Here is a 27,283-nt window from a genome sequence, read left to right as displayed (position 1 = left end):
CTTCATACTGCTAGTTCACATACGGGAAAACAGCTGTCACCCCCGGGCGTATCAGCCAAGTACAAAAGTAGGTCTTACACATTTTCTAAAGCATTATCAAGCACAAGTTTTGTTTTTCCTGTGGTCAAAGTCTAAAGGAATTTTGTTTTCCTCTGAATGTATTTGGCTCATTTATGTTACATTTGATTAATTGCTATTTTTATGACATATGAACACTCTTTTATTGTACCATATTGATTCTAGGGATATGCACAAAGCAAACATTTCCTTTTTTTTCAGTTTGTTTCACACATTCATTTTGCTAAAAAAAATTTCACGCGCAGTAAAACTTTTTTAAGCATACTGATTGATTTCACACATGCTAATTCATAGTGGAGGAGTAGTCTAGTGGTTAGTGCAGCAAACTCTGATTCTGGGAAACTGGGTTCAACTCCCACTGCAGCTCCTTGTGATTCTGGGCAAGTCACTTAATCCTCCATTGCCCCTGGTACAAAATAAGTACCTGAATCTATGTAAACCACTTTGAATGTAGTTGCAAAAACCTCAGAAAGGCAGTATATCAAGTCCCATTTCCCTTTCCCTGTTTGAGATTCTACATGGAATGTTGGCTACTGTTTGAGATTCTGTTGCTACTATTTGAGATTCTACATGGAATGTTGCTATTCCACTAGCAACATTCCATGTAGAAGCCTGCCCTTGCAGATCAGCAACGCGGCCGCGCAGGCTTCTGTTTCTGTGAGTCTGATGTCCTGTACGTACATTGAGCCTACAAATAGTGGGAAAATGTGGGATACAAATGAAATAAATAAATAAATGTTACTATGTTACTGGTGCTTGTGTTGCACGCTCATTTTCTGATTATTATCACTAGTTTGTTTGTTTTTCTTAGTATTACTGCATTCAGTTGTAATTGCATGGTCCGAAGATGAGTTCTGCTCGGGCACAGGGTTCTTACATAGCCATTAGTCAAACTGATGTTAGAGTAGACCAGGCAGGGGAGGAGGTGAATCCCTTGCTAGTAAAGGCTGCCCAGACCTCTCTGTGGCTGCTTAAATCACTCCCGGGTGTGTACAAAATCAAATTGGGTTAAAAGGATACATCTAATGACCTGCAACTACTGTGGGAGACTTGGTAATAAGTCAGGACTACTGCCAAAACTGTGGATTCAAAGCAGGACATTTGATTACAGGCACAGGAAATTTCACAGACATTTAGAAAAAAAAAAAAAAAAGAAAGCGAAAACCAGACTTTCTGTGATGAAATATTGCCATGAAGATATTGAAAATCACAACATCCACTTCGGTGGATCTTTCTGCGATCTCATTACTATAAGTTTACCCGTGGTCAGAGAACTTGTGCTGGACTTCATGTATCTTGGTCTTAAAAAACAACAAGGCAAACGATCTGCAAACTCCAACGTAGACAACATAACAGCAGATACAAAACGGAAGAATGTTCAAAAATGTATTGATGATGTCAAATACCAGACTGGTATTTGACATCGTCAATAAATTTTTGAACATTCTTCCGTTTTGTATCTGCTGTTTTGTTGTGTACCTTGGTCTTGTTCAGCGTGGCTTTTCATATGTTCTTAGGTACATATGAAAACACTTCCAGAACAAATGAAAAGGTTGTCCCAGTTAAGGGGCCCGATTCTCTTTTCAGCCCCTAACATGGAAAAGGTTTCCAAGCACAGTCTTTTAAGCTGACACTACCACGGACTCCTGGAAGGAGGAACTCTGGCTGGATGTGCTGCATTAACCCCCTAGTAGCGTGTCCTGGCCCAGCCTCATTATTGGGTAGATTGCTTCCAGACCCCATGCTGGGTCAAGACTAGCCTGGTGAGATGGTCCATCCTACAGAACTGAAACTGAAGCTCTGTCTGCTTGAATCTCCAGTGTGACCAGAGCTGGCCCACCCACTATTCAAATCTAGGTAGTCACTGAGGCCCGCACCCTAAAAATAGCACCAGAACAGCGCAGGGAATTAACTCCCCAATGATCAACGCTAATGACATGCAAATTTAAGCACGTTATTAGCGCTGATCATCGGGGGAAAGTGGGGGAGGATTGAGCCTCAGTGCCCGCACTTGTTTCCATATATTGGAAAGACGAGTCTGACCACAGTGGTCCATGCCATGATAACATCACGACTAGGCTATTGTAATGCCCTGTAAAATGGTCAAAACAAAAAGAGTTTCAATCAGCTTCAACTAATTACTGCAGCACGATTGATAGAAGGCTGCAAAACAGCGTGACCACATCACACCCTTCCTTCAAAAACTACACTGCCTACTAGAACCTTACAGGACTAAATTTAAAACTCTATATTTGATTTTCAAGGCCCTCAGACAAAGTGGGCCAGTGTACTTAAAGAATAAGTTAACCCTTTACATACCTTTGAGGTCTCTAAGATCCTCTCAAGGATCATCACTATCTGTCCCTTCATCAAAAGAAATTGTGCAATCTGTGATACCCACCAGCGAGCCTTCTCAGGAGTAGCCTCAATGCTCTGGAATTTACTCCCTGAGAGGGTACATATAACTCAAGACTACCTCTACTTCAGGAAGCAGGTAAAAGCCTAGCTCTTCTCCCAAGCCTTTAACACATAGGGTGACTGACTATACACCCATTCTGCACCTGGACTAGCTAGCTAAACACACTGTAACTTAGACCAGTTCCTTGTATCTTGATTAACTGTACAAAGAACTTGCCTTTAGTTTAGCTACCCATTTATTTATCTCAACTGACTCTGTACCATCCATCTTGTCCCCATGTATATATCTGAACTTGGCCCCTCAGCCAGGGGTGTATCTGAGGTTCGGCGGTAGGGGGGGCAGGGGCTAGAGTGAGGGGGCACATTATAGCCCCCCCGGCTGCCCCCCCTACCGCCCCCCTACCGCCGTCAACCCTCCCCCCCTACCGCCGTTAACCCTCCCTCCCTCCCCCGCCTACCGCTGTCACCTACCCCCGAGGTCTGCTTCCTCCTGCCGGCTTTTTAAAATATTGCTTCAGCTGGCGGGGGACCCCAACCCCCCGCCAGCCCAGCCGCGGTCTTCTTTAACTTCTTCATCCTCGTCGTGCTGTGAAAGCTGCATGCATCCTTAGTTCCAGTTGGAAGGAGTCTGACGTCACAGCACGTGGCCCCACGCAGATACGCCCCTGCCCTCAGCTATATGTTAAACTGTATTGTAGAAAAGCATTAGTATCATAGCAATGTTATTTGAATGTTCTAATAGTTTGCTTATTAGATACTCCATTGCTATTATGCTTACATCATATTATATCTCTATTGTTTGAATTTCAGTGCTGTTAAATGTGTATATTTTTGATACTGTTTCAAAGAAGTCTTATTATTAGGTTTCAATTTTCTGTTTTCAAGTTTTCCGCGTTCATTGTATTTATGTTTATACTTGTACATTTTACTATTATTATGCTGTTAACAAAATTGTAAGTTTGATGCTAAACTGCACCTACTGGACACCACCTTGGTTGAATCTCTTCATAAAGGTGGTTAATAAATACCAATAAATAAAATAAGCTTTCAAACAGTCTATTTCTACAGTTAGAGCACTCATTTCCTGTTTGAAAATTGCTTTCCAGATGTTCTTCACCACTTCTCTAGTCATCTGTCCAGGGAGAACATCTTTGTTTGTTTTATTACTTCCCTCCAGATCATTAGTAAATACATGAAATAGCAGTAGTCCAAGAACAAATGTGTGAAATACGTCTTCCAGCCATACTCCAACTATTATGTCATTGTTGGAACCTCCATACAAAACTACACACAGTGTCGTGGAGGGGCACAATCGAATGGGGATGTCCATCTCTAAGGGCGCCCATCTCTAAGGACGTCCCAGTGAAGGGGTGGGGCAGGAAGTATTTCTTCACGGAGAGAGTGGTGGATGCTTGGAATGCCCTCCCACGGGAGGTGGTGGAGATGAAAACGGTAACGGAATTCAAGCATGCGTGGGATAAACATAAAGGAATCCTGTTCAGAAGGAATGGATCCTCAGGAACTTAACGAGATTGGATAGCAGAGCCGGTAGTGGGAGGTGGAGCTGGAGGTTGGGAGGCGGGGATAGTGCGGGGCAGACTTATACGGTCTGTGCCAGAGCCAGTGGTGGGAGGCGGGACTGGAGGTTGGGAGGCAGGGACAGTGCTGGGCAGATTTATACGGTCTGTGCCAGAGCCGGTGGTTGGGAGGCAGGGCTGGTGGTTGGGAGGCAAGGATAGTGCTGGGCAGACTTATACGGTCTGTGCCCTGAAGAGCATAGGTACAAATCAAAGTAGGGTATACACAAAAAGTAGCACACATGAGTTGTCTTGTTGAGCAGACTGGATGGACCGTGCAGGTCTTTTTCTGCCGTCATCTACTATGTTACTATGTATTATCGAAACAAGATGGGCGTCCATCTTTCGTTTCGATAATACAGTCGGGGACGCCCAAAGCTCAACATTTAGGTTGACCTTAGAGATTGTCGACCTAAATGTTGAGATAGTCGACCTTAGAGATGGTCTTCCCCGGTTTTCGGCCATAATGGAAACCGAAGACGCCCATCTCAAAAACGACCAAATCCAAGGCATTTGGTCGTGGGAGGAGCCAGCATTCGTAGTGCACTGGTCCCCCTCACATGCCAGGACACCAACCGGACACCCTAGGGGGCACTGCAGTGGACTTCAGAAATTGCTCCCAGGTGCATAACTCCCTTATCTTGTGTGCTGAGCTCCCCAACCCCCATCAAAACCCACTCCCCACAACTGTACACCACTACCATAGCCCTAAGGGGTGAAGGGGGGTACCTACATATGGGTACAGTGGGTTTCAGGTGGGTTTTCAAAGGGCTAACATTTACCAGCACAAGTGTAACAGGTAGGGGGGGTGGGCCTGGGTCCGCCTGCCTGAAGTGCACTGCACCCACTAAAACTGCTCCAGGGACCTGCATACTGCTGTCATGGAGCTGGGTATGACATTTGAGGTTGGCATAGAGGCTGGCAAAATTTTTTTTTAGAGTGGGAGGGGGTTGGTGACCACTGGGGGAGTAAGGGGAGGTCATCCCCGATTCCCTCCAGTGGTCATCTGGTCATTTGGGGCACCTTTTCGTGGCTTGGTCGTAACAAAAAAAGGACCAAGTAAAGTCATCCAAGTGCTCATCAGGGATGCCCTTTTTTTTCCATTATGGGTGGAGGACACCCATGTGTTAGGCACATTTTGCCAATCAACTTACAGTCCTTTGACTGCAAAAAAGCAACAACCTTAGATTAACAGCTCACTAGGGACAGAAAATAAAAAAGTACCTGGAGACCGGCAATGGGAGCTGGCGCTGGTGCTGGGCGGGCCTGGGCTGAAATTGGGTGAGCCTGGGCCCACCCAGGCTCACCCGTAGCTACGCCCCTGCTGTATATCTTCAGTTCTTTTATCTTGGCCTTCCTTCTGGTGATGGTTCTCTTGTTGACCAATTACTGAATATGTAACTTTTGTACATATCTGCAACTGAGGTTAGATAACCTGCTATAAAATTCTTTTCTTAGCATTTACTCAAGATTAGCTGGGTTTCTCATTCACTCACCTATTTGCTGCTTTGTATCTTATCGTGGGAAGGGGGCGGGGCTTTGGAAGGGAGATGGGGCTTTCTGATACACAAGAAACTATGGTTACTCTTTCATCCTTCCTACATGTTTTTTACAGACCCGTCACACTTGCTTGGAGGGTTCATTGGATAAATTGAACAAGACAAATGTTTTTTATCTGCTGTAATGCTACTATGATTTTTTTTCTTCAGATTTTATGTACTGAAAATATGTTACTACTACCATCAGCACCTTCCTGCCTGCTATTTACCGGGGCGCAGAGAGAGAAATTCAGTATTAATCGTAAACCATTTCACTTTGTTTTCTTAGCAAAAACCTCAAACCCTGTAGAGTTCTACTTTCCAAAAGTGTTTCTTTGGAATCTCCATAGCATAAGAGTTTTTCAGTATGGTAAGAGAATTTGGGCAGATATTCCAGAAGGAGGTGAAAGTGTAACATTAGCAAAAGAAAAAATATATATCTGCAGAAAGAAATGCAATGGTAGGTCCTAGGAACTAAACCAGATATGAAGGGATATGTCAGTAAAACGTGCCTGTGGCAGGAAGCAAGAAAACCAAGGATGCTGTTGTGACTAAAACAAACAAGCAAAAAACCTGAGACTGGCAGCTAGCAAACACCTTTCTATGAACTCATTGCTCTGTGAAGCGACCTTTGCCTCCAGCAGTGAAAGGAAACGAAAGTTACTGTCAGGTGGCAGTATAAGCAGTGTTGCACATTTTTCCAGCCCCAAATCAGCTCAATATTAATAAAAATATTAATAAGGTCAATATGAATATTAACAAGGTCAATATTAATATTATATTAAATATCTGATATAATAATTTGCTCTTGCAACGTTCCAATGTCTCTGGCTGCGTTCGTAACCATCTCCTTACGCCACTCTCCCACAGTAGAAGCCTGCGTTCCTGACGTCAGGAGATGGTACAATTCCAAGCCAGGAGGCGGGAAGCACGCGACCAAACAAAACACGACAGGGCTGAGACGTGGGACCATGGGAGCACGGAACGCGTTAGCCGCTACAGCACTCCAGCTTCAGCCCACGATCGCGAATGACAGCTGAACCGAACCGCTTCAGGCTGCCTTTGCTTTGGCTTCAATTTCAGCTGTTCCTCTGGTCCCGCCCTCATTTCCTGTTTCTGAAAGGGCGGGACCACAAGAACAGATGAAACTGAAGCGAAACCAAAGGCACTCTGAAGCGGCATCCGTCCGTGCTCCCCTTCACTCTTGGCGGCGCAGCAGCAGCAGGTAAAAACTTTTAACAACAGGCAGCAATAACGAACGGGAGAGCCTGCGGCACACGTCCTGCTTGCAGTCCGAGGCCACAGAGACCAACAGGGGGTGCATGGGACCATAGGCGGTCAGTGGCCCAACTGTTTGGGGAGGCTAAAGGGGGCGGGGTTAGGGGTGGGGCCAGGGATGGAGCTTAAATCCATAATTGTCTGATAACACACAGAAAAAATAAATAAATAAAAATAAAAGTCACAATTAATACCTTTTATTAAATTTAGATATTAGATATGTATCATATGTCAAAGAATAAAGTGGTTGCTCAAAGCATATACTAACCACAATCGCTCAACTGCAAAACACTATGCACTATGCACAACTCAGAACCTTACTGTACCATAAATATTACACTGTGCAGAACCTAATACACCAATATACCACCCATACGGAAAATGCAGACCGTCAACAATATGAAACAAGGGATCATATCATCACAATTCTCATGTAGAGCCACAAAACACCCTAATTCATGTTTAATGTGGGATAAAAAGCCATAAATAAGTAAATAAATATAAACTTTTAATGTTGAGCACCTGATTCTCAAAGTGGACATATTCCAAACACTATAATGAAAATAAAATGATCTTTTCTACCTTTGTTGTCTGGTGACTTTGTTTTTCTGATCATGCTGGCCCAGTATCCTATTCTGCTGCTATCTGTCCTCTTAACTCCGTTTCCAGGGCTTCCTTTCCATTTATTTCTTTACTTTCCGCCTTTCTTCTTCATTTCTTGTCCTACATCCATAAGTAAAAGCTGGGTCCTCCACAGACTTGACTGTCCAGTGGATCCAGCTTCTGCCTATTTTCTTCATCCATGTGCAGTTTTTCTCTCTTCCTTTTCCCTCATCTCATCTCCTTCCTCACTCTTCCCTACCCTCCATCCATGTCCAGCATTTCTTCTCTCTCCCTTCCTTCTCCTCCATCCATGTCCAGCAACTCTCCTCTCCCCTGCCCCCTTCCAGCCATCCACACCCACCCAGCGATTCTCTCCTCTCCCCTGCCCCCCTCCAGCCATCCATACCCACCCAGCGATTCTCTCTTCTTCCCTGCGACCCCTCCAGCCATCCACACCCACCCAGCAATTCTCTCCTTTCCCCTTCCCCCCTCCAGCCATCCACACCCACCCAGTGATTCTCTTCACTCCCCTGCCACCCCTCCAGCTATCCATACCCACCCTCAACAATTCTCCTCACTCCCCTGCCTCCATCGCAGCAGCCGCAGTGAAAGCCCATCTCTGGCCTTGTAAGCCTTCCCTTCATTTCCGTCAGTGTCCCGCCCCCGCGGAAAGAGGAAATGACATCAGAAGAAGGCGGGACACTGACGAGAATGAAGGAAAGGCTTACAAGTGAAATATTCAGATCCTTTTCTCAATAGAGAAACCTCAAACTTGTAAATTTCCACCAATCTCTTTTCACTCATATTTTCTCATTTACCACATAATCAGGCACTCTTTTATAATTTCAATTCTTTCTATCAATCCTTACACACGGAGCTCACAGCTGCATGTCCTCTCAGTCCAAATCTTCAGTTGCTCTCTTCTCTCTGTTCCCGGGCAGATTTCTAACAGGAGCTGCTCATCCAATTAGAGAGCTCTATTTGAATGCAGATTAACATACAGACACTCTAATGGGAATTTTTAGTCAAAAACACTAGATAAACCCTTCGTTTTTGGATCAAACTTCACATTTTTGATCAGAGCCATGCCCTAACATTAAGGCTGGCTGTAAACATTTCCAACAATTTTTACCCATAAATATGCAAATGAGAACCTCCCAAAAACGGACTAATTTGCATATGGCTTGAGCAAATTTGAGTACATAGCATACCAATCCTAGGACCGCTGCTTTTTAATATATTTATAAATGATTTAGAGATGGGAGTAACTAGCGAGGTAATTACATTTGCTGATGACACAAAGTTGTTCAAAGTCGTTAACTCGCGACAGGATTGTGAAAAATTACAGAAGGACCTTACGAGACTGGGAGACTGGGCGGCTAAATGGCAGATGACGTTTAATATGAGCAAGTGCAAGATGATGCATGTGGGAAAAAAAGAACCTGAATTATAGCTACGTCATGCAAGGTTCCACATTAAGAGTTACGGACCAAGAAAAGGATCTGGGTGTCGTCGTCGATAATACACTGAAACCTTCTGCTCAGTGTGCTGGTGCGGCTCGGAAAGTGAATAGAATGTTGGGTATTATTAGGAAAGGTATGGAAAACAGGTGTGAGGATGTTATAATGCTGTTATATCGCTCCATGGTGCGACCGCACCTTGAGTATTGTGTTCAATTCTGGTCGCTGCATCTCAAGAAAGATATAGTGGAATTGGAAAAGGTGCAGCAAAGGGCGACTAAAATGATAGCGGGGATGGGACGACTTCCCTATGAAGAAAGACTAAGGAGGCTAGGGCTTTGGAGAAGAGATGGCTGAGGGGAGACAAGATAGAAGTATATAAAATAATGAATGGAGTGGAACAGGTGGATGTGAAGCGTCTGTTCACGCTTTCCAAAAATACTAGGACTAGGGGGCATGCAATGAAACCACAGTGTAGTAAATTTAAAACAAATCGGAGAAAAGTTTTCTTCACCCAACGCGTAATTAAACTCTGGAATTCGTTGCCGGAGAACGTGGTGAAGGCGGTTAGCTTGGCAGAATTTAAAAAGGGGTTAGACTGTTTCCTAAAGGACAAGTCCATAAACCGCTGCTAAATGGACTTGGGAAATATCCACAATTCCGGGAATAACATGTATAGAATGTTTGTACGTTTGGGAAGCTTGCCAGGTGCCCTTGGCCTGGATTGGCCGCTGTCATGGACAGGATGCTATGCTCGATGGCCCCTTTGTCTTTTCCCAGTGTGGCAGTACTTATGTACTAATCCCACTTCCTAGCACCTAAATTCTGCAATTAGATTTAATACAAATACTTTTAAAACTTATTTTTAGCACTTTTCAAATCTCAGGTGTCAGTGCAAGTCTCTTTGGTATGAACTACTCATGCAGGAAGTCATCCTCGTTAAATATCTCCCTGGCAACCCAGGACACCTCCAGCCAACCCCCCTGCTCTCCCAGCAGTAAGGTAAACAAATTAAACCATAAACCAATTTCTACAGCTGGTTACACAAGGCTAGAGATGGGCTTTCACTGCAGCTGCTGCTGCGAGGATGGAGGTAAATCAACAATTTAAACCCCCCCCCCGAGCAGCGGGACTCCCGGGAGAAACAGCTGATCCATCCTGCTGCAGCAGGGGAGGCTTAGCCTCCCCAAGCCTCTTATACCAGGCGCCTATGCATGGGACGAGAGGGGGAGGAAGGGGGGAGGGGGTCCAGGGATGAGAGGGAGAGGGGTCCTGAGACCAGAGAGGTGGGGATGGGGTCCTGAGACCAGACAGGTGGGGGTCCTGAGACCAGACAGGTGGGGAGGAGAGTCCTGAGACCAGAGAGGTGGGGGTGGAGGGGGTCCTGACACCAGAGAGGTGTGGGTGGAAGGGGTCCTGAGACCATAAAGGGGGGGAAGGGGGCCCTGAGAGAGGGGGGAGGGGTCCTGAGTGAGGGGGGAGAGGGCACACACTCACTCTCTGTCTGTCACATACACTCTCTCTGACACACCTCTCTCTCTCTGTCACACACACACAGTCTATCTCTGTCTTTCTGTCTCAAACTCACTCTCACACAAACATACACTCTGTGTCTCACACACTCTCTATCTCTGTCACACAAACACACACACACTTCCCAAGCCTCTTATACCAGGTGCCTATGCATGGGACGAGAGGGGGGAATGGGGTCCAGGGATGAGAAGGGGGATGGGGTCCTGAGACCAGACAGGTGGGGGTCCTGAGACCAGACAGGTGGGGGTGGAGGGGGTCCTGAGACCAGAGAGGTGGGGGTGGAGGGGGTCCTGACACCAGAGAGGTGGAGGTGGAGGGGGGTCCTGAGACCATAAAGGGGGGGAAGGGGGTCCTGAGAGAGGGGGGAGGGGGTCCTGAGAGAGGGGGCACACACTCACTCTCTGTCTGTCACATACACTCTCTCTGACACACTCTCTCTCTCTCTCTCTCTGTCACACACACACACAGCCGTGTATTCATTGTCTGAGGGGCATCATACACCTAGACTCAGCTCTGTTTCTCATCAGAAGGGCGAAATAGACCAGGACCCTGATGTATTTGGGATCAGAGGGCCGGCATTCATCTAGATCCTGGTGTGTTTTTGATATCCAGGGTTGCATACTGCAGGATCCAGCTCTGTTTTCCACCTCAAGGGCCACAAACACCTGGATTCTTGCCTATTTTTGTCAGAAGGGCGAAATAGAGCATGATCCTGCTGTATTTGTGATCAGAGGGCCGGCATTCAGCTAGATCCTGGTGTATTTTTGATGTCCAGGGTCGCATACTGAAGGATCCAGCTCTATTTTCCACCTCAGGGGCCACAAACACTGGGATCCTTATTTATTTTGCTCAGAAGGGCGAAATAGAGCTGCATCTTGCTGTATTTGTGATCAGAGGGCCGGCATTCAGCTAGATCCTGGTGTATTTTTGATGTCCAGGGTCGCATACTGCAGGATCCAGCTCTATTTTCCACCTCAGGGGCCACAAACACCTGGATCCTTGCCTATTTTTTTTAGAAGGGCGAAATAGAGCATGATCCTGCTGTATTTGTGATCAGAAGGCCGGCATTCAGCTAGATCCTGGTCTATTACAGCTCCATTGAAGATTTGCCACTGAAAGAGGGAAATACAGAATCGCAGTGCTGGGTTATGGCTGGTGATTGCTGTATACTGTAAGCAGCAGCGGCCGTCAAAACAAAGACGCGCTCCGGTCCTAAGGTCATACTTGGATCCAGAAGATCCTGGGGATCCCGCAGATCTGGCTTTTACACCGCCCTCCTGTGAACAAAATAAGCTCATGCCATGTCCCTTTATTTAACCTCAAGAAGATAGAGATAAGAGTTTTCAGTTTTGGCATAGTATAAATCACCAACTAATTGACTATAGGGATTTTTTAACCAACCAGAGTCAGTTTTAATGCATAACTACTGAAGACTCCAGAACATATGAAAAAATCTTTTACTTTATTAACAATGAATATCAATCATCCAGTCTAGAACTTATTAATTAACCAATAAGTTCGTCATCAACGCTGGTTCTATAAATAGAAACCTGCGTATAGTCTGTATCCATTGTCCTTTGTGTAGCTGAAACAACTGGCCATTTGTCATTTTTCTCTCCTTTTTCTTTGCTTTCTTCAATATTTTTCTGCCTCTCTCTGTGTCCAGATTTAATTCATTCTTACTATCCATTCTTTAATTTCCTTCATCTACTTATGGCTTTTCATCTTTTTCTCACCCTTGTTCTCCCCATGCCCCTTCCTCTTATTCTCCAATCTTTCACTACTCCCCCTTTCCATGCACCAGCTCTCCTCTTTCTCTCCCCATCCTTCCAATAACCTCCCCTCTTTCTTTCTGCATCCTTCCATCCAGCGTCTTCCCTCTTTCTCTCCCCCATCCTTCCACCCATCTACCCTCTCTCCTAATCCTTCCATCTAATGTCTCTCTCCCTCCTTCTAACCAGTGTCTATCTCTCTACCCTTTTCTGTTTAGTGTCCCTTCTCTCTCCACATCTTTCCAGTCTCTCCCCTTTCTCTCTGCATCCTTTCATCCATCTCCCCTCTTTCTCTGCCATCCTCCCATCTGTTTTCCCTCTTTCTCTCCCATCCTCCGTTTTCCCTCTTTCTCTGCCATCCTCCCATCTGTTTTTCCTCTTTCTCTCCCCATCCTTCTGTTTTCCCTCTTTCTCTGCCATCCTGCCATCTGTTTTCCCTCTTTCTCTCCCCATCCTTCCGTTTTCCCTCTTTCTCTGCCATCCTCCCATCTGTTTTCCCTCTTTCTCTGCCATCCTCCCATCTGTTTTCCCTCTTTCTCTCCCCATCCTTCTGTTTTCCCTCTTTCTCTGCCATCCTCCCATCTGTTTTCCCTCTTTCTCTCCCCCATCCTCCGTTTCCCCTCTTTCTCTGCCATCCCCCCATCTGTTTTCCCTCTTTCTCTCCCCATCCTTCTGTTTTCCCTCTTTCTCTGCCATCCTCCCATCTGTTTTCCCTCTTTCTCTCCCCATCCTTCCGTTTTCCCTCTTTCTCTGCCATCCTCCCATCTGTTTTCCCTCTTTCTCTGCCATCCTCCCATCTGTTTTCCCTCTTTCTCTCCCCATCCTTCTGTTTTCCCTCTTTCTCTGCCATCCTCCCATCTGTTTTCCCTCTTTCTCTGCCATCCTCCCATCTGTTTTCCCTCTTTCTCTCCCCATCCTCCGTTTTCCCTCTTTCTCTGCCATCCTCCCATCTGTTTTCCCTCTTTCTCTCCACATCCTTCCATTTTCCCTCTTCTCTGCCATCCTCCCATCTGTTTTCCCTCTTTCTCTCCCCATCCTTCCATTTTCCCTCTTTCTCCCCATCCTGCCATCCATTTTCCCTCTCCCACATTCAGGCCCACCAGCCCCAGCTCCCATTGCCGGCCACTGCTGCTTTTCCTGATGAGCAGCAGGGCCGGCGCTACAAAAAGAAGAAGCGCTCAGCTGATTGAGCTGAGCGCCAACTCTAACCCGATGAGAAAAAATGTTTTTAAAAAAACGCGGCTCTGCAGGCAGCCTCGAAGCATTGGCTGCTGGCTCTGCAGGCTCCTTCCGTCTCTTACGTCACTGCCCCTGCTTCGCTACAGGGGCAGTGATGTAAGAGACGGGAGGAGCCTGCAGAGACAGCAGCCAATGCTTCGAGGCTGCCTGCAGTGCCGCGTTATTTTAAAAACATTTTTTCTCGTCCTTAGCGACGCGTTGGCGCTCAGCTCAGTCAGCTGAGTGCTTCTTCTTTTTGTAGCGCCGGCCCTGCTGCTCATCAGGAAAAGCAGCAGTGGCCGGCAATGGGAGCTGGCGCTGGCGCTGGGCGGGCCTGGGCTGAAATTGGGTGGGCCTGGGCCCACCCAGGCTCACCCGTAGCTACGCCCCTGCTGTATATCTTCACTTCTTTTATCTTAGCTTTCCTTCTCGTGACTGTTCTGTTGTTGACCAATTACTGAATAAGTAACTTTTGTACATATCTGTAGCTGAGGTTAGATAACCTTCTATAAAATTCTTTCTTAGCATTTACTCGAGATTAACTGGGTTTCTCATTCACTCACCTATGCAGCTTTGTAACTTATCGTGGGAAGGGGGCGGGGCTTTGGAAGGGAGAGGGGCTTTCTGATACATTACACAAGAAACTGTATGGTTTCTCTTCCTTCCTTCATGTTTTTTCAGACCCGTCACACTTGCTTGGAGGGTTCATTGGATAAATTGAACAAGACAAATGTTTTTTATCTGCTGTAATGCTACTATGATTTTTTTTCTTCAGATTTTACGTCCTGAAAATATGTTACTACTACCATCAGCATTTTCCTGCCTGCTATTTACCGGGGCGCAGAGAGAGAAATTCAGTATTAATCGCAAACCATTTCACTTTGTTTTCTTAGCAAAACCTCAAACCCTGTAGAGTTCTACTTTCCAAAAGTGTTTCTTTCGAATCTCCGTAGCACAAGACTTTTTCAGTATGGTAAGAGAATTTGGGCAGATATTCCAGAAGGAGGTGAAAGTAAAGTTTAACATTAGCAAAAGAAAAAATATATCTGCAGAAAGAAATGCAATGGTAGGTCCTAGGAACTAAACCAGATATGAAGGGATATGTCAGTAAAACGTGCCTGTGGCAGGAAGCAAGAAAACCAAGGATGCTGTTGTGACTAAAACAAACAAACAAAAATCCTGAGACTGGCAGCTAGCAAACACCTTTTTATGAACTCGTTGCTCTGTGAAGCGACCTTTGCCTCCAGCAGTGAAAGGAAACGAAAGTTACTGTCAGGTGGCAGTATAAGCAGTGTTGCACATTTTTCCAGCCCCAAACCAGCTCAATATTAATAAAAATATTAATAAGGTCAATATGAATATTAACAAGGTCAATATTAATATTATATTAAATATCTGATATAATAATTTGCTCTTGCAACGTTCCAATGTCTCTGGCTGCGTTCGTAACCATCTCCTGACGCCACTCTCCCACAGTAGAACCCTGCGTACCTGACATCAGGAGATGGTACAATTCCAAGCCAGGAGGCGGGAAGCGCGCGACCAAACAAAACACGACAGGGCTGAGATGTGGAACCGCAGGAGCACGGAATGCATTAGCCACTACAGCACTCCAGCTTCAGCCCACGATCGCGAATGACAGCTGAACCGCTTCAGGCTGCCTTTGCTTTGGCTTCAATTTCAGCTGTTCCTCTGGTCCCGCCCTCATTTCCTGTTTCTGAAAGGGCGGGACCACAGGAACAGATGAAACTGAAGCGAAACCAAAGGCACTCTGAAGCGGCATCCGTCCGTGCTCCCCTTCACTCTTGGCGGCGCAGCAGCAGCAGGTAAAAACTTTTAACAACAGGCAGCAATAACGAACGGGAGAGCCTGCGGCACACGTCCTGCTTGCAGTCCGAGGCCACAGAGACCAACAGTGGGTGCATGGGACCATAGGCGGTCAGTGGCCCAACTGTTTGGGGAGGCTAAAGGGGGCGGGGGTTAACGGTGGGGCCAGGAGTGGAGCTTAAATCCATAATTGTCTGATAACACACAGAAAAAATAAATAAATAAAAATAAAAGTCACAATTAATAACTTTTATTAAATTTAGATATTAGATATGTATCATATGTCAAAGAATAAAGTGGTTGCTCAAAGCATATACTAACCACAATCGCTCAACTGCAAAACACTATGCACAACTTTGTGCAAAAACACACTCAGAACCTTACTGTACCATAAATATTACACTGAGCAGAACCTAATACATCAATATACCACCCATATGGAAAATGCAGACCGTCAACAATATGAATCAAGGGATCATATCATCACAATTCTCATGTAGAGCCACAAAACACCCTAATTCATGTTTAATGTGGGATAAAATGCCATAAATAAGTAAATAAATATAAACTTTTAATGTTGAGCACCTGATTCTCAAAATGGACATATTCCAAACACTATAATGAAAATAAAATGATCTTTTTCTACCTTTGTTGTCTGGTGACTTTGTTTTTCTGATCATGCTGGCCCAGTATCCTATTCTGCTGCTATCTGTCCTCTTAACTCCGTTTCCAGGGCTTCCTTTCCATTTATTTCTTTACTTTCCACCTTTTTTCTTCATTTCTTGTCCTACATCTGTAAGTAAAAGCTGGGTCCTCCGCAGACTTGACTGTCCAGTGGATTCAGTTTCTGCCTATTTCCTTCATCCATGTGCAGTTTTTCTCTCTTCCTTTTCCCTCATCTCATCTCCTTCCTCCCTCACTTTTCCCTCCCCTCCATCCATGTCCAGCATTTCTTCTCTCTCCCTTCCTTCTCCTCCATCCATGTCCAGCAACTCTCCTCTCCCCTGCCCTCCTCCAGCCATCCATACCCACCCAGTGATTCTCTCCTCTCCCCTGCCCCCTTCCAGCCATCCACACCCACCCAGCGATTCTCTCCTCTCCCCTGTCCCCCTCCAGCCATCCATACCCACCCAGCGATTCTCTCCTCTCCCCTGCCCCCCTCCAGCCATCCACACCCACCCAGTGATTCTCTCCTCTCCCCTGCCCCCCTCCAGCCATCCATACCCACCCAGCGATTCTCTCCTCTCCCCTGCCACCCTCCAGCCATCCACACCCACCCAGCGATTCTCTCCTCTCCCCTGCCCCCCTCCAGCCATCCACACCCACCCAGCGATTCTCTCCTCTCCCCTGCCCCCCTCCAGCCATTCATACCCACCCAGCGATTCTCTCCTCTCCCCTGCCCCCCTCCAGCCATCCACACCCACCCAGTGATTCTCTCCTCTCCCCTGCCCCCCTCCAGCCATCCACACCCACTCAGTGATTCTCTCTTCTCCCCTGCCCCCCTCCAGCCATCCACACCCACCCAGTGATTCTCTTCGCTCCCCTGCCACCCCTCCAGCCATCCATACTAACCCTCAACAATTCTCCTCGCTCCCCTGCCTCCATCACATCAGCCACAGCGAAAGCCCGTCTCTAGCCTTGTAAGCCTTCCCTTCATTTTCGTCAGTGTCCCGCCCTCACGGAAAGAGTAAATTACATCAGAAGAAGGCAGGACACTGACGGGAACGAAGGGAAGGCTTACAAGTGAAATATTCAGATCCTTTCCTCAATAGAGAAACCTCAAACTTGTAAATTTCCACCAATCTCTTTTCACTCATATTTTCTCATTTACCACATAATCAGGCACTCTTTTATAATTTCAATTCTTTCTATCAATCCTTACACACGGAGCTCAAAGGTGCATGTCCTCTCAGTCCAAATCTTCAGTTGCTCTCTTCTCTCTGTTCCCGAGCAGATTTCTAACAGGAGCTGCTCATCCAATCAGAGAGCTCTGTTTGAATGCAGATTATCATACAGACACTCTAATGGGAATTTTTAGTCAAAAACACTAGATAAACCCTTCGTTTTTGGATCAAACTTCACATTTTTGATCAGAGCCATGCCCTAACATCAAGGCTGGCTGTAAACATTTCCAACAATTTTTACCCATAAATATGCAAATGAGAACCTCCCAAAAACGGACTAATTTGCATATGGCTTGAGCAAATTTGAGTACATAGCATACCAATCCTAGGACCGCTGCTTTTTAATATATTTATAAATGATTTAGAGATGGGAGAAACTAGCGAGGTAATTACATTTGCTGATGACACAAAGTTATTCAAAGTCGTTAACTTGCGACAGGATTGTGAAAAATTACAGAAGGACCTTATGAGACTGGGAGACTGGGCTGCTAAATGGCAGATGACGTTTAATGTGAGCAAGTGCAAGGTGATGCATGTGGGAAAAAAAGAACCCAAATTATAGCTACGTTATGCAAGGTTCCACGTTAGGAGTTACGGACCAAGAAAGGGATCTGGGTGTCATCGTCGATAATACACTGAAACCTTCTGCTCAGTGTGCTGCTGCGGCTCGGAAAGTGAATAGAATGTTGGGTATTATTAGGAAAGGTATGGAAAACAGGTGTGAGGATGTTATAATGCCGTTATATCGCTCCATGGTGCGACCGCACCTTGAGTATTGTGTTCAATTCTGGTCGCTGCATCTCAAGAAAGATATAGTGGAATTGGAAAAGGTGCAGCGAAGGGCGACTAAAATGATAGTGGGGATGGGACGACTTCCCTATGAAGAAAGACTAAGGAGGCTAGGGCTTTTCAGCTTGGAGAAGAGACGGCTGAGGGGAGACATGATAGAGGTATATAAAATAATGAATGGAGTGGAACAGGTGGATGTGAAGCGTCTGTTCACGCTTTCTAAAAATACTAGGACTAGGGGGCATGCGATGAAACTACAGTGTAGTAAATTTAAAACAAATCGGAGGAAACTTTTCTTCACCCGAAGTGTAATTAAACTCTGGAGTTCGTTGCCGGAGAACGTGGTGAAGGCGGTTAGCTTGGCAGAGTTTTAAAAGGGGTTAGACTGTTTCCTAAAGGACAAGTCCATTAACCGCTTCTAAATGGACCTGGGAAAAATCCACAATTCCGGGAATAACATGAATAGAATGTTTGTACGTGTGGGAAGCTTGCCAGGTGCCCTTGGCCTGGATTGGCCGCTGTCGTGGACAGGATGCTGTGCTCGATGGCCCCTTTGTCTTTTCCCAGTGTGACAGTACTTATGTACTAATCCCACTTCCTAGCACCTAAATTCTGCAATTAGATTTAATACAAACACTTTTAAAACTTATTTTTAGCACTTTTAAAATCTCAGGTGTCAGTGCAAGTCTCTTTGGTATGAACTACTCATGCAGGAAGTCATCCTCATTAAATATCTCCCTGGCAACCCAGGACCCTCCAGCCAACACCGCTGCTCTCCCAGCAGTAAGGTAAGCAAATTAAACCATAAACCAATTTCTACAACTGGTTACACAAGGCTAGAGATGGGCTTTCACTGCAGCTGCTGCTGTGAGGATGGAGGTAAATCAACAATTTAAACCCCCCAGAGCAGCAGGACTCCCGGGAGAAACAGCTGATCCATCCTGCTGCAGCAGGGGAGGCTTAGGCTCCCCAAGCCTCTTATACCAGGTGCCTATGCATGGGACAAGAGGGGGGGGGAGGGGGTCCAGGGATGAGAGGGGGGTCCTGAGACCAGAGAGGTGGGGTCCTGAGACCAGACAGGTGGGGAGGGGTCCTGAGACCAGACAGGTGGGGATGGAGGGGGTCCTGAGACCAGAGAAGTGGGGGTGGAGAGGGTCCTGACACCAGAGAGGTGGGGGTGGAAGGGGTCCTGAGACCATAAAGGGGGGGAAGGGGTCCTGAGAGAGGGGGGATGGGGCACACACTCACTCTCTGTCTGTCACATACACTCTCTCTGACACTCTCTCTCTCTCTCTCTCTCTGTCACACACACACAGTCTATCTCTGTCTCTCTGTCTCACACTCACTCTCACTCTCACTCTCACACAAACATACACTCTGTGTCTCACACACTCTCTCTCTCTGTCACACAAACACACACACACTCCCCAAGCCTCTTATACCAGGCGCCTATGCATGGGACAAGGGGGGGAGGGGTCCAGGGATGAGAGGGGGAGGGGTCCTGAGACCAGAGAGGTGGGGATGGGGTCCTGAGACCAGACAGGTGGAGGTCCTGAGACCAGACAGGTGGGGAGGGGAGTCCTGAGACCAGACAGGTGGGGGTGGAAGGGGTCCTGAGACCATAAAGGGGGGAAGGGGTTTCTAAGAGAGGGGGAGGGGCACACACTCACTCTCTGTCACATACACTCTCTCTGACACACACATTCTCTCTCTGTCATACACACACACAGTCTATCTCTGTCTCTCTGTCTCACACTCACTCTCACTCTCACACAAACATACACTCTGTGTTTCACACTCTCTCTCTCTCTCTCTCTCTCTCTCTCTCTCTCTCTCTCTCTCTCTCTCTCTCTCTCTGTCACACAAACACACAGTCTGTCTCTGTCTCTCTGTCTCACACTCACTCTCACTCTCACACAAACATACACTCTGTGTTTCAGATACTCTCTCTCTCTCTCTCTCTGTCACACAAACACACACACACAGTCTGTCTCACCACACACTCCATCTCTCACATACACTTTCTCTCTCACACACACACACACTCTCTCTCTCTCTCTCTCAAACATACACGAAAACCTTGCTAGCGCCTGTTTTATTTGTGTCAGAAACAGGCCTTCTTTACTAGTTGTGTTATAAATAAATCATATTATAATATAAATAAATATTAATAAAGTAACCACAATAATAAACAGATTCCCCTCCCCCCATGAAAAAAAGAACTTACTGAACTCACCGCACATGGCAGACTGAATAGGTAGAGAGTGACTCTGTGTGAGACTCTGAAAGGCTTCCCTCCGCCATGCAGGCTTGCTTAGGCATTTTAAAGAAGCCTGCAGCACGCCTCTGCGGGAAATAGCCAACCCGAGACCGTGGCAGCAAAAAGCCGCCCAATATCCTGCAACCCATGGCTTTCAAAGAAAACCGTGGTGGCATAGGAGCCGACTCTGTGGGTGCTGTGGGTGCTTGAGCACCCCCAATATTGAAAAACTTCCTTGTATGTGTCCAGGGACGGGTTATTTCCACTGGGCTTATCACCCCCAATAATTTTGGAAAGTTGGCTCCTATGCGTGGTGGTCTCATGAAACCTACCCAATTGTGTGGCCAAACCACGGCATTGGCAGCTTTGAGTATAAGGAAAAGTCTCCTGCTTGTTGAATTTCTTCAAAAAGTCAAGATACGGGTGGGCAACTTTTTTTTTTTTAATGTATCTAGGTAAGAGGAATATAGAAAAATAAATCCCCTTTATCTGTGTTTCCATAAATGAATTAAGTTTCCCTTCTCATCCCTGGGACTTTGTTGCAGTAATTTTAACGTTTACCGTCTTAGGAGAGTTTTAACTTTGACTCTTTAACCACTTGGAGAACTCTCTAAACTCATTTACTGGATTGGGATCATATGAACACAAGAACATAAGCATTGACATACTGGGACAGACCGAAGGTCCATCAAGCCCAGTGTCCTGTTTTCAATAGTGGCCAATGCAGGTCACAAGTACATGGCAAGGTCCCAAAACAGTACAATACTTTTCATGCCATTGCTGCTTATTCTAGAAATAAGCAGTTGATTTTCCCAAGTCCATCTTAATAATAGCTTATGAGCTTTTCTTTTTGGAAGATATCCAAACCATTTTTGAACTCCCGCTAAGCTAAATGCTTTTGTCACATTCTTTGGCAACAAATTCCAGAGTTTAATTACTTGTTGAGTGAAGAAATATTTTCTCCAATTTGTTTTAAATTTACTACTTTGATGTCTTTGTAGCTTCATTGCGTGCCCCCTAGTCCTAGTATTTTTGGAAAGAGTAAACAAGCAATTCACATCCACCCATTCCACTCCACTCATTATTTTATATACACCTCTATCATATCTCCCCTCAGCCATCTTTTCTCCAAGCTGAAGAGCCCTAGCCGCTTTAGCCTTTCCTCATAGAGAAGTTATCACATCCTGTAATTTTGTTCCTTATAATAGTCTCTACCATTTTGCCCAGCACCAAGATCACCTCTGGAACCCTTTAAAAAAATTGGCTTTACATTGGCCACCGTCCAGTCTTCTGATACCATCAGTGGCGTAGCCAGACAGACAGTTTTGGGTGGGCCTGAGCCCAAAGTGGGTGGGCACAAAATTTTCTCTGCTCCACCCTCCCTCCACCACTATACCCACCATTTCTCCCCCTCCCCACCCATCCCCTCTGTATGCAGCATGTGTCCCTCCCCTCCACCTCATACACAGCCAAGACTTCTCCCTTCTTCACCCCTCCACCCTTTTGCTGCATCTCTCCCTTTTTCCCCGTGCATCTCTCTCACCCACCAACCAAGCCTCATCTTTCCATCTTCCCTCCCCCCTGTGCAGCATCTTTCTTTCTATCTTCCCTTCCCCCTGTGCAGCTGCTGTGTCCCCCGTCTTCCCTCCCCCATGCAACATGTTTCCCCCATCATCCCTCTCCCCCCCCCCCCCCCCCCCCGTGCAACTGCAGCATCTCACCCTCCTTGCAGGCCCGCCCAGCAGCAGTGTTCCTGACGGCGATTCTACTCGCAGGCTCTGCTCCCAGTCGCAGCGATTCCCACACGCTGCCTGCCGGCTGCCACTCAACAATCTCCTTGCGCTACTAAGCGCTAACCCGGAAGTCTCTCCTGCAGAGGAGAGACTTCCGGGTTAGCGCTTAGTAGCGCAAGGAGATTGAGCGGCAGCCGGCACTGGCAGGCAGCGTGTGGGAATCGCGACTGCGAGCGGAGCCTGCGAGTAGAATCGCCATCAGGAACTTTGCTGCTGGGCGGGCTTGACCCGAAATTGGGTGGGCCCAGGCCCACCCGGGCCCGCCCGTTGCTACGCCCCTGGATACCATGCTTAATTTTAAAGATAAATTATATATTACTAACAATAGTTCCACACGTTCATTTTTCAATTCTATCAATACTCTGGGATATATACCTCCAGTCCTGGCAATTTGCTACTTTTCAATTTGTCAAATTGCCCCAATACATCCTCCAAGTTTACCGAGATTTGATTCAGTTTCTGTGACTCGTTAGCATTAAATACTATTTCTGCCACCGGTATCTCTTCCCCATTTTCCAGGTCAAGGGGCTCCTTGACTTTGTTACATTTTCTTATTAAAGGAGGCTGGCATTCATTCTCCCACCTCTTTCTAAAATATTTGTTTTTATGGATTTACAATAGTTTTGGACATGTAAACATCTCTTTTGGACATTGGTAGTGTTTATGGGGGGGGAGAGACATTTTAAGGTATTACTGATGTATAGATTTTTTTTGTTTGTTTTTTCCACTAAGGTATATGTTTATATAACAGTGGTCTCCAACCTTTTTCATGTAAAGCAGTGGCGTAGCCAAGGGTGGGCCCACCACCCATTAACAGCACACCTATGATGTGGCTGGCAGGGATCCCCAAGCCCCACCAGCCGAAAACTCCCAACAACTGTCCTTCTTGCATACCGTGTAAATAGCAGATCTTTGCCTGCAGAAAGCAGAGACTGTTACATACTGCTCGCACTGGCCCCACAGCCTTCCTTCTGACGTATTCCTGCCTATGCGGAAATAGCAAGTTGCATCAGTGGGAAGGCTGTGAGGCCAGCATGAGCAGTGTGCATTAGTTGCTGCTCACTGCTGGTGAAAATATACTATTTAAATGGTATGCGGGGGAGGGGGCATGTTTGAGAGACCCTATGGCATGCAGGTGAGAGAGGAAGAGACTAAATCACTTGTGAGACAGGGAGGTTCTTCTTCCCACCCCTCTTGGGCCCAGGCCCACCAAAAATCGGGTGTCTGGCTACGCCCCTGATGTAAAGGGCCTTCATATAAGTATGAGAAAACTCTGAGGGCCACCAAAAGATTCAAGCTTACACGTTTAATACTATGGGGTCCTTTTACAAAGGCGCACTGAAAAACGGCCTGCGGTAGTGTAGGCGTGGGTTTTGGAAGCGCACAGAATCATTTTTCAGCACACCTTTTAAAAAGGCCCTTCTTTTGCCGAAAATGGACGTGCGGCAAAATCAAAATTGCCGCACGTCCATTTTGGGTTTGAGACCTTACCGCCGGCCATAGACCTAGTGGTAAAACCTTTGGGCGGTAATGACCTAGGCACATCAGATGCCACTTGGCACGCATCCACTACGCGCGACAGAAAATAAAAAATATTTTTCAGATGCGTGTAGCAGATGCACATCAAAATTGAAATTACAGTAAGGGCCACGTGGTAACTGGGTGATAACTCCAATTTCGCGTACATTGGGCGCACGTAGGCTCCTCCTGTGGCTTAGTAAAAGGGGCCCTATGAATTTTGTAAATCACCTTCTTCAGAAAGGCCATTAAATATTAAACATTAATACTAATATTGATTCTACTACACATCAAGGATATATTTTGAAAGCTTAGTTTATTTATTGCACCGGAGTAACACACTTAAGAGATTGTTTGTAGTTGTTATAGCCAGTGATTATTAAACATTGATTCTACAACACCAAAATGATATATTTAAACTCACTTAACTATGGCTTTTCAACTATAGCAAATACCATGAATAAGTACATAAGTATTGCCACACTATGACAGACCAAAGGTACATCAAGCCCAGCATCCTGTTTCCAACAGTGGTCAATCCAGGTCACAAATACCTGGCAAGATCCTGAAAAAGTTCAATACATTTTATGCTGCTTATCTCAGAAATAAGCAGTAGATTTTCCCCAAGTCAATTTAAACCCCACTAAATATATATGTCTGCAAATTGTTTTCTAGCATAGTTGTGGTTCATAATTCGTCTTGCACATTCATAACAGACTCATTGTTGGTCTGTTCCTCAGTTTTGACTTTAAAATGTTTATAATTGAAAAAGTTTGTTCACACAAATAAGTGGAGCTAAATAATGAAGAAACTTTTCCTGCAATTATCGAGCACACAGGATCATTAGGAACAGCCTTCTAAAAATCTCAGACACTTCATAAATTCTGTGGCACTGCTTGAGTTCATTGTTTTCTTGCAGTTCAATGATCTCCAGTTCAAAATGTCCGCCAGCCTGTAGACAACAGCGTTCTGTCCTCTGACAGCCTCGCACTAGTTTATAATGTGATCCTAAAATGTGTGTAATGCTTTTACTGTTATTCTCATTTCTAAGGACTATCATTGCTGCAGTTCTCACTCTGCAAAGGTACATGAGCAAAGGCATTGTGTGTAATGTAGTTCACAAGCAATGCAACCACACTTGTTTGGCTGTGTAAGAACTGTTACCACTGGCTGTGAGGTTGCCCAGACCTCCTCTCTCTCTCTCTCTCTGCCAAGCTTGGCTCTTTTGTCTTCCTGCTATCATTTCCTGGTCATTCTCACTATCTCTGTCCTGGGAGGTCAGCCAGGCATGACCTTTACCTCCAATTGAGGGCTGTCCTCTTGGACTACCCTTGCCACCCTACAGCAGGCTCTGTCCCGATTGGTCTTTAAATCCTCCTCCCTGGGCTTGTGAGCCTTCTTGGCCCCCCTGCCTCTCTGGCCACGAGGCATTTACCATCTTGCTTCTGACCAGCACTTGTCCTGCTCCCGACTCCCTGGAACAAACCTGGGTTTTTACCTTGAATATATCTCTTCCCTAACGAGATATTGCACATTCCAGCCACCCAGCTTTGAACCACTTCTATCTGCTCAACTATTTCTCACCTACAATAAAGCTACCTCTCTTCAGATCTCACCTCCAACCACTGAAACAGAACTGCAGAGTCTCTGTGCCCTGGGGCAGCACTTCTGAACATCTGACTGTGAGTAAATTATCTGTGATTTATTCAATAAAAGAGACTTCATAAAAATAATAGAGACTTCGGGTGATTGGTGTGCCAAGGTTATACTCCAAGATATCAGAGACTTTACGGTAACAAGTCTACGAGAGTCTTGAACAAATAGTCATTTTAGAATTTAACTGTGGATATGCAGCAAATGGAGTCAGGACAAAGTCTAAACATTCAGATTATTATTATTATTTATTACATTTGTACCCCGTGCTTTCCCACACATGGCGGGCTCAATGCGGCTTACATAGTAACAGTATAAAGAATTACAAAGTCGTAAAAAGAGTAAGCAATATGTAGTAAACGCAATATTAATGGGATTAATGGATAAGTAAATTGAACATAGGAGGAACTGGGTGCAGAAGGAAATAAGCGTCGATAGGTAGGCGTAGAAAGATGGAGAGGAATGGATATGGGGTAGCAATAAGGATAATGGGAAACATGGTCAATGTATAACAATCGTCAATAAGAATCATGTGGGCAGGCTTTGGTTAGGTTGTGAATAACTCATTGATTTGTTTTTAAATTCCTGCTGTAGCTTTCCCAGCATGACAGAAAAACACCCAGTAGCATTTTTTTTTAATCTTCCTCCTTCAGAGGAGGTTGATGGACATTGGCTTCCTGTACAATACAGGGCTAAATTTAAAACTCTATTGTCTGATCTTCAAGGCCCTGAAAGGAAATGGCCCCGAGTACCTGAAGAGTAGGATGATCTTCCACACACCACCAGGGACACTAAGGTCCTCCCAAGGACTATCACTAAGCACACCCTCTCCAAAAGACATTGCACGATGTGATACCCGCAAGCGAGTCTTCTCCGGAGTAGCCTAATGGTTAGTGCAGTGGCCTGGGGAGCTGGGTTTGATTCCCACTGCAGATCCTTATGTCTTTGGGCAAGTCACTTAACCTTCCATTGTCCCAGGTACAGAATAAGTACCTGTAAACGTTATGTGAACCATTTTGCCCAGAAAGGCAGTATATCAAGGCCCATCCCCATTCTCTTTCATTTCTTCTTCACCTAATTCTGATCAAAACAAGTCCAACTTTTTAACAAATGCCTTCAGAGAGCTGTACAGATGAGCGATAAAATGTGAACCCTGTAATTTCAAATTGAGGCCCAGATGCACTAACCAAAACGAGCCTTTAATGACCCTTTAAAGACCCTTAAACGAACAAGTTTTAAACCGTGGCATGCACTAAAGGCCATTTTCCGACGGCGGTAGCAGCTAAGGAAAACGGAATGCAGATGAGCAAATTGTGCAGAAACCCTATCGTAATGAGATGCACTAACCTTTTCTGATTGCCTTAACGGTGGAAATCGCCGGAAAATTTAACGAGAGGTTGTACCTCTCGTTGGGGCTGCCCGGCTAAAAAGTTAAATGTAAAAACAAAAAAAAAAAATAGCGAAGAGGGCAAAAACGCGTGTCTTGAGCGTCCTTTATTGACGCCCGAGGTCGCCGCTGCTCTCCGCTCCCCCTGCATTAAAATAAAAATTAAAAAAAAAGGATCGGGAGGGGGCAAAGGTGCTCGTCAGGAGCGTCCTGTATGGACGGCCTTGCCCCCCCCCCCCCCACGCGATCCCCGCTGCTCCCTGCTTCCCCCTGTATGAAAAATCAAAATTTTAGCAGCCCCGGCCCCCCTCCCTTCCTCTCTTCCTTTCTCTATCTCCCCCCAGCTCTGCCTCCCGCCATCCTCCGCCCCCGTGCCCCACCCCCACCGCCCCCCTGAGGTCATCACCGTCGCCGCTCCCCCCCTCCACCGGGCCCCCTCCCTCTTTCCGGGCCCACGCAGCGCCTCTCACTTCTGTGTGAAGGTGCTGCATGGGCAAGAAGAACAGCTGATGCCTCTTCGCGGAGTCTTCGGGTGTCCCTCCTTTCCTCCTGGGCACGCCCCCATCTGGCTTAAGTAACCTATGTAGGTCCAGGTACTAAGTCATCTGGACTACTGCAATGCACTTTACGTTGGATGTAAAGAACAGATTATCAAGAAACTTCAAACTGCCCAAAAC

The 27,283-nt window shown here is 46.1% G+C and overlaps 2 long non-coding RNA genes across 2 annotated transcripts; one reads left to right on the top strand and one right to left on the bottom strand.

Annotated features, from left to right (window-relative positions):
- Positions 1–1,404: 1,404 nt before the first annotated feature.
- Positions 1,405–21,012, top strand: LOC115473501. Its single transcript, XR_003942675.1, has 3 exons — positions 1,405–1,491; positions 4,477–4,479; positions 21,002–21,012. It is a non-coding gene; the product is annotated as an uncharacterized LOC115473501 (long non-coding RNA).
- Positions 1,414–26,837, bottom strand: LOC115473500. Its single transcript, XR_003942674.1, has 4 exons — positions 26,827–26,837; positions 19,992–19,997; positions 13,559–13,568; positions 1,414–1,488 (listed from the first exon to the last, which is right to left on the bottom strand). It is a non-coding gene; the product is annotated as an uncharacterized LOC115473500 (long non-coding RNA).
- Between the last annotated feature and the right edge of the window lie 446 nt (positions 26,838–27,283).

This window comes from Microcaecilia unicolor, chromosome 6 (assembly GCF_901765095.1).
Source record: "Microcaecilia unicolor chromosome 6, aMicUni1.1, whole genome shotgun sequence".
Lineage (NCBI taxonomy): Eukaryota > Metazoa > Chordata > Amphibia > Gymnophiona > Siphonopidae > Microcaecilia > Microcaecilia unicolor.
Note: the sequence above shows the minus strand (reverse complement) of the source record. Positions and strands in the feature narration are given on the sequence as shown.